The 13,591-nt window shown below is 43.9% G+C and overlaps 1 pseudogene; it reads left to right on the top strand.

The window, feature by feature from the left end:
• Nucleotides 1,525–12,405, top strand: LOC8067167 (annotated as a pseudogene).

Here is a 13,591-nt window from a genome sequence, read left to right as displayed (position 1 = left end):
AAATGATTTTGTAAAATTTATTTAATTAATTTGTTGGAACGTGACGATGAGAAATTTAAATTCATTTTGTTTTCGACATTATAAAAAGGTAAAGCTTATTCAATCCATAGTGTACATGATTGTAATGTAATATTTTTTTAAGTTGTAACGTGACCATGCCCAATTAATAAGAAACGTAAAATAGCATGTCTTGGAAAGTTGAATTTTGACTAAAAACCATCTTGCCCGATGGTCTTCCATGAAGTTGTAGTCGTTGGTTGCAATCAAAAGGAAACAAATTGCATGTAGACATGTAAATAAACGGAAACAATATGTTATTTATTTTTCTTTTTACTACTTACTTTATTTCTTCTAATATTCAACGTCTCGGATTTATTTGAACTCTTACCTCTTACTAGGTAAGAGTTATACCTTAGCAACGCCCATAAATAATTGCTTACATGTATTCCTATGATAGAATGAGTCTCTAATAAATAACTTATGATGATACAAAATGTGGCTATGGTTTTTATTTTTCGTGAGGCGAACTGGAGTCTGGAATATTTCTTTCCTTTATCTTTTTTAATTAAAAAGAAAAAATAAACAGTTGCTATCACGTGTTTCTAAATTCAAAAATGTGCTTCCGTTCTCTTGTTCTTGTTGCTGGTATTTGATATCCCTTTGTAAATGATCTGTCATGTGGTCTCTATGTTCTTTTATATTTTTTGTAGCTTCATTGAACCTCCACACAATTTATTTGAGCTTTTTCCTTGTGTGCCATTATAAACGATGGTCTCTTTCTACATGCTATTAAAAAATTAGAACGGCGATGCAGCCAAATCTATCTTTAGCTCAGTCATGCAAACTTATCATTTTTTGTAGTAATGATGCCCTGGAGGCAGGGGCTGAAGACAGAAGGTCAAACCTGTGCGATGTGCATGCCTCTAAAGGCTCGAAGCCATTGTAGTAGATGGGGACAGGCTTGTTATCAAGCAGGCGCCTGAACTCGTCCTCCTGGATGCACTTCTCTCCCTAATCCCCGCAACAGATTGGAACTGCTCATCCAAGGTCATCACTGCCACGCCCCCACGAGATCCTCGGCGGTCGGGACAACGGCGGCGGCGGAATAGGAGGCATCGGGGCCATTTCAGGTGCCAACGTGGAGTCCATGGCAGCAACGTCGGAGGGGAGCAAAGGATTTGACAAGGCCGTGCCAAGCATTTGCACGAACACCCCGTGCGCGTAGTGTGCTATCTCAAGACTACCTAGCTTTCCACCAGCGTGAGCAGCAGCTCCTCCGAGACCTCGCAACTGCACCCAACCAATCCCACCAATGTGTCCGTCTCGCCTTCCTCCGCCGCCGGCCGGGTCGCTGTGACCGCGCCTCCGCTGCCGCTACCGCCCCTAGCCGGGGTCTGTCGTCGACCTTCACAGCCACCGAAGCTCTGCAGGAGCCAAGCCCTCAGCCGCAGCCCCTAGTTCCTCCGTCGATCCCGTGCCACCTCGCCGCCGGGAACGGTAGCAGGGATCGAATCCTGCCTGTCACGCTTGGGGAGGTGGAGGCCGTGCGTCGAGGGACGCGAGCGTGTTGAAGCCTGGGAGTCGCGTTGAAGCCTGGAAGTGATCATGGCCATCAGATTGAGTTGAGGTCTATGAGCAATTATTTTGTAGCCCTTGATTTTAACAGAGACAATTTACTGTGTACATTTTAATTTTACTAGGTGCACAATGGTTGAAGGCTCTCAGTGGAAAAGGTTTTACTTGGGGATCTAATATAATTCTAATTGATCCATTATAGTAGAGATTTTACATTTGGGTCTCCTGTTGGAATAGCCTTATTCAAGCAGAAGAAGGGGACTGTGCAGCCGTTGTTCCTGCTGCTCTAACTTCAAACGAGCGATGAAGACGATGTGGGGCGGCCCAAATAGATGAGTTACTTACCCAGTCCAATACCGCAATATCCGTTCCTGTTCTGTTCAGCATTTCCCCGTCCGCCGTTCGGCCATTCTCCTGTGTCGTGTTCCAGCGCCGGCACCGCACAAGACGGCCGAACGCTGAACCCTCCATGTCGCCGGTGTTGCCGGAGTTAGGTCTCGCCACCTCGGAGATTACTTTTACTGCGGAAGCTGCGGGGCGTGCCGGCCGTGCTCAAGGCAGGAACCGACCACGGCAGAGGATTCAGGAAGGGGAGGAGAGGCGACACAGGCACCACAGCCCTAGTACAGCAGCACCGACGAGCAGTAGCATAGGCGTCAAGGCTGATTCCTTTCACAAAGAAGCAGCAGTACTAGTGCAAGAGACTGGTCAGTGGTCAGTCAAAATTTGTCTATCCTTTTGTGTTTTGATCAGTTCTTATATGGGTTATGGAATAAAAAAAATCATCTTATGTGATTTTCCATGTGAGAGGTGACCACATTCCACCGTTTCCTGGATACAGGTGAGGTGGCCGTATGTGCGCCTTGCTTTTCATTTGGGCTGTGTTTTCCTACGAGTTGTTTAGGCAGTGTTTGAGTTGCAAAACTGCTGATAACGTTTTTGATGAATTCATAGACCTTGTCTACTCTGTGTTCGCCTTCACTCATTTATTGCAAGGGGGGATACGGTTGAACCGTTCCTTTCTCAAGGATAGAAACCTAGTGAAGCTACCCAGAAGCTTCCTTTGTCTGTGTTTATGCTGACTAGTACTTCACACCAAATGCAGGTCCCAACAAACTCCTATTTCAGAGAAGTCCCAATCGATAGACCTTGTCTACTCCTCTTTCTCCACCTTCCAATTTCCTTGCTTCTTCCTTTTTCCAGCAAGCAGCAGAAGGCCAGCAGCACCATCGGTGTCCTCACCGTGAGACTACAGAACAGATCATCACCAGCAATCTGTTAAAAAAAAAGATCATCACTAGGAATCAGCACTGCCAAGCTTTTCCGGTATTGTTCCTTGCTTCTTCCTTTCCCTCCTTCGCTGCCAGCGTGTATACCTTATTCTTGGCTGGCTGCCTGTTTGTTCTCTTGAAGTGCAGTGCTTGTTCCAGAGTCCCGTCCACCACTTCGGCCACCTCGTGCTCGTTGTCGACACTAGCTCCAGCAACTCTGCTCCCAGCGCCCTTGATTTTTTTTACTTGGTGTAACTTCATCCCGCAAAACCATGTAAGATCACCAATCTCCTTAGTTTGTTGTGTTAACTTGTTAGTAGCTATTTCATTCTGTGTGCTGTAGCACATGAGAAAGAAAAATAATCAATTTGTCTTCCATTTTCCCAATCAGAATCACTAATTCTATGCGTCTTCTTAATTCCAGGTTTTCTTCATTCCGTTGTTGTCCTTATCAGTAACTTGCCTTCTGCAGAAGCACCTCGTCCATACATAAAAAAGAAAACAGTTTCCATTGTCCATCCATTTATCTTTCTTTTCCTGTTTAATCTTTCTCTTCGCCACCAGACCCTTGCACCCTGCATCTTCAACTTATTCATTTCACTCCTACGACAAAAAAAAAGAAAGAAAAAATAGAAAACCCCAAAAAAGGAAGGAAAAAAGATATTAATTGTACTCTTTGCTTGTTTCCCATCATTTACATTTCCAAGAAAAACACAATCATTTCGTGCCATTGCCAATCAATTGTCCTCTTCTTTTCACCTGGAAATATTCATCCAAGATCTCTCCAGTCCACACCCACAAAGGAGAAGCACAAACCACTCCAATTCCATGGCAGACTTGGCACTCGCTGGGTTAAGGTGGGCAGCATCGCCCATTTTCAACAAGCTTCTTAACGAAGCTTCAGCTTACCTCAGTGTGGACATGGTGCGTGAGCTCCAAAAACTAGAAGCCACCGTCCTGCCACAATTTGATCTGGTGATTCAAGCAGCAGAGAAGAGCCCCCATAAGGGCAAGCTCGAGGCATGGCTTCGGCGGCTCAAAGAAGCCTTTTATGATGCTGAGGACCTGCTGGACGAGCATGAGTACAATCTCCTCAAGCGCAAGGCCAAGAGCGGAAAAGATCCCCTGCTAGGAGAGGATGAAACATCCTCCATTGCATCAACAATCATGAAGCCTTTTCATACTGCTAAGAGCAAGGCACGCAACTTGCTCCCTGAGAATAGAAGGCTAATTAGCAAGATGAATGAGATCAAAGCTATCCTAACAGAAGCCAAGGAGCTTCGGGATCTTCTTAGCATAGCACCTGGAAATACTACAGGTTTAGGGTGGCCAAATGTACCAGCAACCATTGTTCCTCCAACCACAGTGACATCACTTTCCACATCAAAGGTTTTCGGTCGTGACAAGGATCGCGATCGTATAGTAGATTTTCTTCTTGGCAAGACAGCAGCTGACGAGGCAAGTTCGACTAGGTACTCAAGTTTGGCCATTATTGGTGCCGGCGGAATGGGGAAGTCCACCTTAGTGCAGTATGTCTACAATGACAAGAGGATAGAAGAAGGCTTTGATATCAGGATGTGTGTGGGGGTATAAACCCCTATACCCTTACGGCTAGACTTCAGCCAGGAAGCTTGGCCCACTACGAGACGAGTTCAAGGCTTGATCCGACAGCCCGAGTTTCGCGCAAGGAAACAAGACGTGGAGATCAAGCAGGATTCTAGTCGGTTAGAATAGGAATTGATATCGAATTATCCATGGCAATTGTAACCGACTAGGATTAGTTTCTAGATCTGTAACCCTGCCCTCCAGACTATATAAGGAGGGGCAAGGGACCCCCTAGGACAGATTATCTCTCAACACAATCCAATACAACCAGACGCAGGACGTAGGTATTACGCCAACTCGGCGGCCGAACCTGGATAAAAAGCTTGTCCGTGTCTTGCGTCACCATCGAGTTCGTAGTTTGCGCACCGTCTACCGATAAACTACTACCGTGGGTATACCCCAAGGTAGACTGCCGACTAGCTTTCGTCGACAGTGGCGCGCCAGGTAGGGGGTGTGCGTACAGCTCTCCTAGACGAACAAGATGGCTATCATCCCAAACTTCGTGGCCATGGCGGGCGGCTTCACGTTCACCGTCAGCTTCAACAGCTTCACCACCACGACCGCGAAGGAGGCGTAGATCCAATCTGTGCCGATCACTTCTTCACCGACGTCGGCTGCAGCTCCAACCACGCTGGCTACGACTTCGACCACACCAGCAGCGTCTCCGACCACGCCGACAATGCGTCACCTGCTTCCCTACTACAAAGAGAGGCAGATCGACGACATCGATCTGCTCGGGCTAACGACCAAGTTGTTTGGCCTACTGGCTCTGACCACCAGTCGCAATAATAATCGCCGCGAAGAACGGCGCTACGACAACCGCGACCACCGTCACGATAACAAGTCCAAAAGCTCGAGGGCCAGACAATTTGGTCGTCACCGACCAGACTTTCATCCAAAGATAAGTACACTTCTAATATCTTATTTATTTTTGGCATAATATTTTTTATTATCCTTCAAAAACAACTTTTTGTTTAGCCACACTAGTTTTTTCTCCTACACGAGCTTTCCAGAGCCGGTACTGTCTCCGACTCCTCCCTACACGTGCACGAGATCCGCCCTCTGCGTTCCGGGTGGTCGGCAGTAGCTCTCTGGCGAGGCTGGCAATCCCACGCGTGTCTAGGTTCCGCACCTCATGCTGATTGTTGGCTAGACCAGAGCTGGTACAAGCTCTAGGATGAATTAACTACTCGTGCTAATTTTATAATAAAAAGTCTAAAACTTATCTCAGTGCTGATTTTTTATCTAGAGTTTATTTATACATCATGTACTACCTATTTTCTCTATATTTATTTTTCAGGAGTTTGGCCCAGTCGACAAGCTACGCTCGGGGACTCGTCGACTATTCCCTACGCCGTGCCCGGGGACTGCTCCGACCACCGAGCACGTTTACGTTCCCAACCACGCTCGGGGACTTGTCGACTACTCTCTATGCTATGCTCGAAGACTGTGCCGACCACCGAGCACGTTTACGTTCCCAACCACGCTCGGGGACTTGTCCACCGGTCCCTACGCCGTGCTCGGGGACTGTGCCGACCACCGAGCACTATACGCTCGGGGACTGGTCGACCAGCTCACCAATTTAAGAACTTGGGGACTGCACCGACCACCGAGCACTATACGCTCGGGGACTGGTCGACCAGCCCACCAATTTGAGAATTCGGAGACTGTACCGACCACCGAGCGTTCTATGCTCGGGGACTGGTCGATTAGTCTATTCAATTGCATACGAGCATGATATGCTCGGGGACTGGTAAATTCAATTTTTTAGACCTTGCTACAAGGCTCATACTTCGCCTTCCAGCAAGCTCGGGGACTACATCGGTACGATGCATCTGGCGATGCATCTCAGTTTCAGAATTTCTTTGAGGACTTTTCTTTTGACCCTGGCACCACGTGCCTACGTCACCTACTACCAGGCTCGGGGACTAAGTGGGCACACTTCACCTTGCGGTGAATATGCTTGCTTTTTGAAAGACTATACTATTCAGAAAAGTAAAGTGGGCACACTTCACCAGGAAAGAAATCTTTTTTAATTAAGAGCACCATGCATTCTTCGAACAACCTGCTTCTTCGATGTCAATGTTGATCAACTGTCTTTTGAGTTGGTCAAAATACCGTTGCAACTGTTTGGGCGATTTCCCCGCTCATTGAAGACGACAGGCCTCGCTGGTCGAAGAAGCTCAAGACGGCGTGTTGCATCACAATACATGGCGCTCGGGGACTAGCTGTGGGGGTATAAACCCCTATACCCTTACGGCTAGACTTCAGCCAGGAAGCTTGGCCCACTACGAGACGAGTTCAAGGCTTGATCCGACAGCCCGAGTTTCGCGCAAGGAAACAAGACGTGGAGATCAAGCAGGATTCTAGTCGGTTAGAATAGGAATTGATATCGAATTATCCATGGCAATTGTAACCGACTAGGATTAGTTTCTAGATCTGTAACCCTGCCCTCCAGACTATATAAAGAGGGGCAAGGGACCCCCTAGGACAGATTATCTCTCAACACAATCCAATACAACCAGACGCAGGACGTAGGTATTACGCCAACTCGGCGGCCGAACCTGGATAAAAAGCTTGTCCGTGTCTTGCGTCACCATCGAGTTCGTAGTTTGCGCACCGTCTACCGATAAACTACTACCGTGGGTATACCCCAAGGTAGACTGCCGACTAGCTTTCGTCGACAATGTGGGTCTGCATCTCACGCAAGCTTGATGTCCGTCGTCACACAAGGGAGATTATTGAGTCTGCAACAAATGGGGAGTGCCCATGTATTAATAATCTTGATACTCTCCAGTGCAAATTACGTGACATACTGCAGAAGTCAGAGAAATTCCTACTTGTCTTGGATGATGTTTGGTTCGAAAAATCAGACAGCGAGACAGAGTGGTTTCAGCTCCTGGATCCATTCGTCTCTAAACAGATGGGAAGCAAAGTTTTGGTGACTTCTCGGCGTGAAACACTTCCGGCCGCTGTTTTCTGTGATCAACAACAAGTTGTTCATTTGGAAAAATTGGATGATGCCAATTTCTTGGCACTCTTCAAACACCATGCTTTCTCTGGAGCAAAAATTGGAGATGAACTTTTGCACAATAATCTGGAACATACTGCAGTGGAGATTGCTAAAAGGCTTGGACAATGTCCTTTGGCAGCAAAAGTTCTTGGTTCCCGGTTGAGCACAAAAAAAGATACTGCTGAATGGAAAGGTGCTCTAAAGCTCAGAGATTTAAGTGAGCCCTTCACAGTTCTCTTGTGGAGTTACAAGAAGTTAGATCCACGTCTGCAGAGGTGCTTCTTGTATTGCAGCTTATTCCCAAAAGGTCATAAATATAAACCTGATGAGTTGGTTCACCTTTGGGTGGCAGAAGGGCTTGTTGGTTCATGTAATTTGAGTAGCATGACAATGGAAGATGTCGGGAGGGATTATTTCAATGAGATGCTCTTTGGGTCTTTCTTTCAATTGGTTTCTGAAACAGAGTGTTATTCATACTATATCATGCACGACATCCTTCATGATTTGGCACAGTCACTCTCTGTAGAAGACTGCTTCAGATTAGAAGAGGATAATATCAGAGAAGTACCATGCACTGTTCGACATCTCTCTCTTCAGGTTCAGAGTTTGCAAAAGCATAAGCAAATTATCTACAAGCTACAGCATTTACGCACTATCATCTGCATTGATCCACTAATGGATGATGCAAGCGATATTTTTGATCAGATGCTGCAGAACCAGAAGAAGTTACGTGTATTGTATTTGTCATTCTACAACAGTAGTAAGTTGCCTGAATCTATTGGTAGGCTGAAGCACCTTCGGTATTTGAACCTTATCAGAACGTTAATTTCTGAATTGCCTAGATCATTATGTACTCTTTACCACTTGCAGCTACTTCAGTTAAGCCCAATGGTGGACAGGTTGCCTGACAAGCTTAGCAACTTAAGTAAGTTACGACATATGGGGGTGTACACGGAGTACCCACGTGCCTTGATTGAAAAATCTATTCATCAAATTCCCAATATAGGCAAGCTAACTTCGCTACAACACATCCATACCTTTTTTGTGCAAAAGAAGCAAGGATACGAGTTGTGGCAGCTGAAGGGCTTGAATGAGCTTGGTGGCAGTTTAAGAGTACAAAATCTTGAGAATGTTTCAGAAAAGGAAGAAGCCTTAGAGTCCATGCTATATCAGAAGAATCGCCTTAAAAAGTTGCAGCTTGCCTGGAGTAGCGAGAATGGAATGGATGCAGCAGATACTTTACATTTGGATATTCTAGAAGGTCTGAGACCGTCGCCCCAACTTCGTGTCGTCACAATCAAAGGCTACAAATCTGACACATATCCAAAGGTGGTTACTCGAGCCATCCTATTTTGAAAATTTGGAATGTTTTAAGCTTAATGGCTGCACTTTGTTAGAAGGCCTACCCCCTAATACTGAGCTCCTACGGCAGTGCACTAGGCTGTCCCTAACAAATGTTCTAAAATTGAAGGTATTACCTTGTCTTCCAGCAATGCTTACAAAATTGTCAATTCAGACGTGCCCACTGCTTATGTTTGTGTCTAAAAATGAGCTCAACCAGCATGATTTGAGGGGAAATATAATGAAGACAGAGGACCTGGCATCTAAACTTGCATCAATGTGGGAGGTCAATTCAGGATCAAATATTAGGGAAGTACTTGCAGAGGACTATTCATCCCTGAAGCAGTTGACAACGCAGATGGGTGATGATATATCACAACATCTTCAAATTATTGAAAGTGGCCTAGAGGAAGGAGTTGATATAATATTGGAGAAAGAAAATATGATCAAGGCATGGCTTTTTTGCCATGAGCAGAGGATAACAGTCATTTATGGAAGGACCATGGAGCTGCCACTGGTTCTACCATCAGGAATACGTGAACTTTATCTTTCTTCATGCAGTATTACAGATGAAGCTTTAGCTATTTGCCTTGGTGGCCTCACTTCATTGACAACGTTAATACTGGAATATAATATGGCATTAACTGCACTTCCTTCAGAAGAGGTGTTTGAGCATTTGACAAAGCTTGACTGGTTGACTGTAAGAGGTTGTTGGTGTCTCAGATCACTGGGGGGCTCACATGCTGCTCCATCTCTTTCCAGACTTCATTGTATTAATTGCCCTTCTTTAGATCTGGCACATGGAGCAGAATTTATGTCATTCAACCTTGCTGGAGACCTCTACATACGTGGCTGCATTCTTGCAGCTGATTCATTCATTAATGGTTTGCCACACCTGAAATATCTTTGCATTTACTGTTGCAGAAGCTCCCCATGCTTATCGATTGGCCACCTGACCTCTCTTGAATCATTATCTCTACGTGGTCTCCCCGATCTGTGCACTCTCGAAGGCTTGTCTTCCTGGCAACTTGAAAAGCTAAGTTTGATAGATGTTCCAAACCTCACTGCCAAGTGCATCTCACAGTTTCGTGTCCAGAAACGGCTCAGCGTTAGTAGTTTCGTACTGCTCAACCAGATGCTCAAGACTGAAGGGTTTATAGTCCCACTGAACCTTATTCTTCGTTATTGCAAGGAGGCGTCAGCTTCATTTGGAGAATGTGCAAATCTCTTATCTGTCAAGCACCTGTACTTTTGGCGATGCAAAATGGAGTCCCTGCCAGGAAATCTACAATTTCTCTCCAGTCTGGAGAGGCTTGATATCGGCATTTGCCCCAACATAACATCTTTACCAGTTCTGCCATCCTCCCTCCAGCGTATAAGTATATATGGTTGTGACGACTTGAAGAAGAACTGCCGAGAGCCTGATGGAGAAAGCTGGCCACAGATTTCACACATCCGCTGGAAGCACTTCTATGAATGATCTTCAACGAAATGAGGAGGTATAGGTTCTGCTGATTCATTATCCAGCACAATGAATAAGGTTTCCAATATTTTATATTTTAAAAACATTTCATGTTGTAAACAGGCACCTCGACCTCAAGGTCACCCTGGCACAAGCACAACACGACACTGACTCGCCACCCAGTTCAAGTCAGAAGCCAATCCGTTGCAGATGCTGTCCCCTCGGTTCTCTGTTTGGCGACTGTGCACAGTCCACAGTTGGGACTTGCGAGGCAGGTGGAAAATATTCCAAAATTGTCAAAATTGAAAATTGCCAATCCGTTGCAGATTTCACACATCCGCTAGAAAATGTTCCAAAATTGAAAATATTACCTTGTCTTCCAGCAATGCTTACAAAATTGTCAATTCAGACGTGCCCACTGCTTATGTTTGTCTCCAAAAATGAGCTCGACCAGCATGGTCTGAGGGGAAATATAATGAAGACAGAGGACCTGGCATCTAAACTTGCATCGATGTGGGAGGTCAATTCAGGATTTAATATTACGGAAGTACTTGTAGAGGACTATTCATCCCTGAAGCAGTTGACAACGCAGATGGGTGATGATATATCACAACATCTTCAAATTATTGAAAGTGGCCTAGAGGAAGGAGGAGATATATATCAGACAAAGAAAATATGATCAAGGCATGGCTTTTTTGCCATGAGCAGAGGATAAGAGTCATTTATGGAAGGACCATGGAGCTGCCACTGGTTCTACCATTTGGACTTGTTGGTCTTGTTCTTTCTTCATGCAGTATTACAGATGAAGCTTTAGCTATTTGCCTTGGTGGCCTCACTTCATTGACAACGTTAATAATGGAATATAATATGGCATTATCTGCACTTCCGTCAGAAGAGGTGTTTGAGCATTTGATAAAGCTTGACTCGTTGACGGTAAGAGGTTGTTGGTGTCTCAGATCACTGGGGGGCTTACGTGCTGCTCCATCTCTTTCCAGACTTTATTGTATTGATTGCCCTTCTTTAGATCTGGCACGTGGAGCAGAATTTATGTCATTCAACCTTGCTGGACACCTCAACATAACAGGCTGCATTCTTGCAGCCGATTCGTTCATTAATGGCTTGCCACACCTGAAATCTCTTTGCATTGGATATTGCAGAAGCTCCCCATCCTTGTCGATTGGCCACCTGACCTCCCTTGAATCATTAGATCTATGTGGTCTCCCCGATCTGTGCTCTCTTGAACGCTTGTCTTCCTGGCAACTTGATGAACTAAGTTTGGGAGATGTTCCAAACCTCACTGCCAAGTGCATCTCACAGTTTCGTGTCCAGAAATGGCTCACCGTTAGTAGTTTCGTACTGCTCAACCAGATGCTCAAGGCTGAAGGGTTTATAGTCCCACCATATCTTGCTCTTCTTGATTGCAAGGAGCCGTCAGCTTCATTTGGAGAATCTGTAAATCTCTTATCTGTCAAGCACCTGTACTTTTGGGAATGCAAAATGGAGTCCCTGCCAGGAAATCTAAAAGTTCTCTCCAGTCTGGAGAGTCTTGAAATCGGCAATTGCCCCAACATAACATCTTTACCAGTTCTGCCATCCTCCCTCCAGCGCATAACTATACATCGTTATGACGACTTGAAGAAGAACTGCCGAGAGCCTGATGGAGAAAGCTGGCCACAGATTTCACACATCCGCTGGAAGCACTTCGATTAATATCGCCACTTGAAAGAAATGAGAGAAGGTATAGGTTTCACTGATTCATTCTCCAGCACAATGAATAAGGTTTCCAATATTTTATTTAAAACAATTCATTTCATGTTCTAAACAGACACCTCGTGGTGACCCCAACGCCGCTGCGCCCTCGTCTCTGCAGACTCACCACCCAGCTGAAGTCGATCAGAAGCCCATCTGTTGGTGATGCCGCCCCCTTGGTTCTCTGTTTGGCGACCCTCCACAGTCCACGGTTGGTACTTGCGAGGAACGCAGGTGGTTCCATTTATATCATTTCACTTGTACTGTTATTCCTCCATTATGAATAATGGGCCTTGCTATGATACATCTAAAAAACTGTGAACCGTCGATCTGAATAGTAATTGTCAAATATTACCTCAGAAGAAGAGGTAATAAGATATATATATATATATATATATATATATATATATATATATATATATGGAAAATATCTTCGTATTATGTATATAATATGCATACATGATCTTAAGTTTTTAATAACATGGACATGGACACACGATGGGGGGACATAGTTCACACATGTGCAACCATTTTATTTTATTGTATATATAATAACACAATAATTTATAATAGGTAACCCAAAATGATTTTGTAAAATTTATTTAATTAATTTGTTGGTACATGACGAATGAACAAGAAATTTAAATTCATTTTGTTTTCGACATTATAAAAAAGTAAAACTTATTCAATCCATAGTGTACATGATTGTAATGTAACATTTTTTTAAGTTGTAACGTGACCATGCCCAATTAATAAGAAACATAAAATAGCATGTCTTGGAAAGTTGAATTTTGACTAAAAATCATCTCTTGCCCGATGGTCTTCTTGCGATCCTACAGGGCTTGTTTAGTTCATTCAAAAAATAAAAACTTTTTAAAATTTCTCGTCACATCAAATCTTGTGACATATACATGGAGCATTAAATATAGATGAAAACAAAAATTAATTACACAGTTTGCCTATAAATCGCGAGACGAAACTTTTAAGTTTAGTTACTCTATGTTTGTCAAATAAAAATGAAAGTGCTACAGTGTCGAAATCTAAAAACTTTTTAGATTTAAATAAATCCTAAACAAAAGCACAGCAAGCAGGCCCATATAAGAAAATAAAACTGTTGTTGTCGCCTTTATTTTTATTTTTAATGGGGCAATCAATCCTCCTGCGCCAGGGGAATTGGTAGATGAGGGCTGGAATATTTCATTGCTTTATCTCAAATAAAAGGCAATTGCCAACACACATTTCTAAATTTGGTAAACAGTTTGTAATAAGTGCTCTACACCTTAAGGTTTTTCCATTTCTCACTGAAGTTGAGTTAAGTTCAAAGTTATAAGATGATAGCAAATATCATAAAGTATAATAGAAGATACATTATGATTTTTATTCATCATTAGTTTTTGCATAATTTGTACATGTAGACTAATTGATATTTAGATGCTTAAGTTATACAGACTAAAAATGTACTTTTTCTTATACAAGTTATGTCGTTCTCTATCACCCTACAAAATTTTAACTTCTGTTATTCAACAGCTGAACTAATCAAAAATTCATTATTATCTAATAAAAAAATACAAGTAC

This window comes from Sorghum bicolor, chromosome 8 (assembly GCF_000003195.3).
Source record: "Sorghum bicolor cultivar BTx623 chromosome 8, Sorghum_bicolor_NCBIv3, whole genome shotgun sequence".
Taxonomy (NCBI): Eukaryota; Viridiplantae; Streptophyta; class Magnoliopsida; order Poales; family Poaceae; genus Sorghum; species Sorghum bicolor.
The sequence above is the reverse complement of the archived record's forward strand: the minus strand, read 5'-3'. Positions and strand labels throughout refer to the sequence as shown.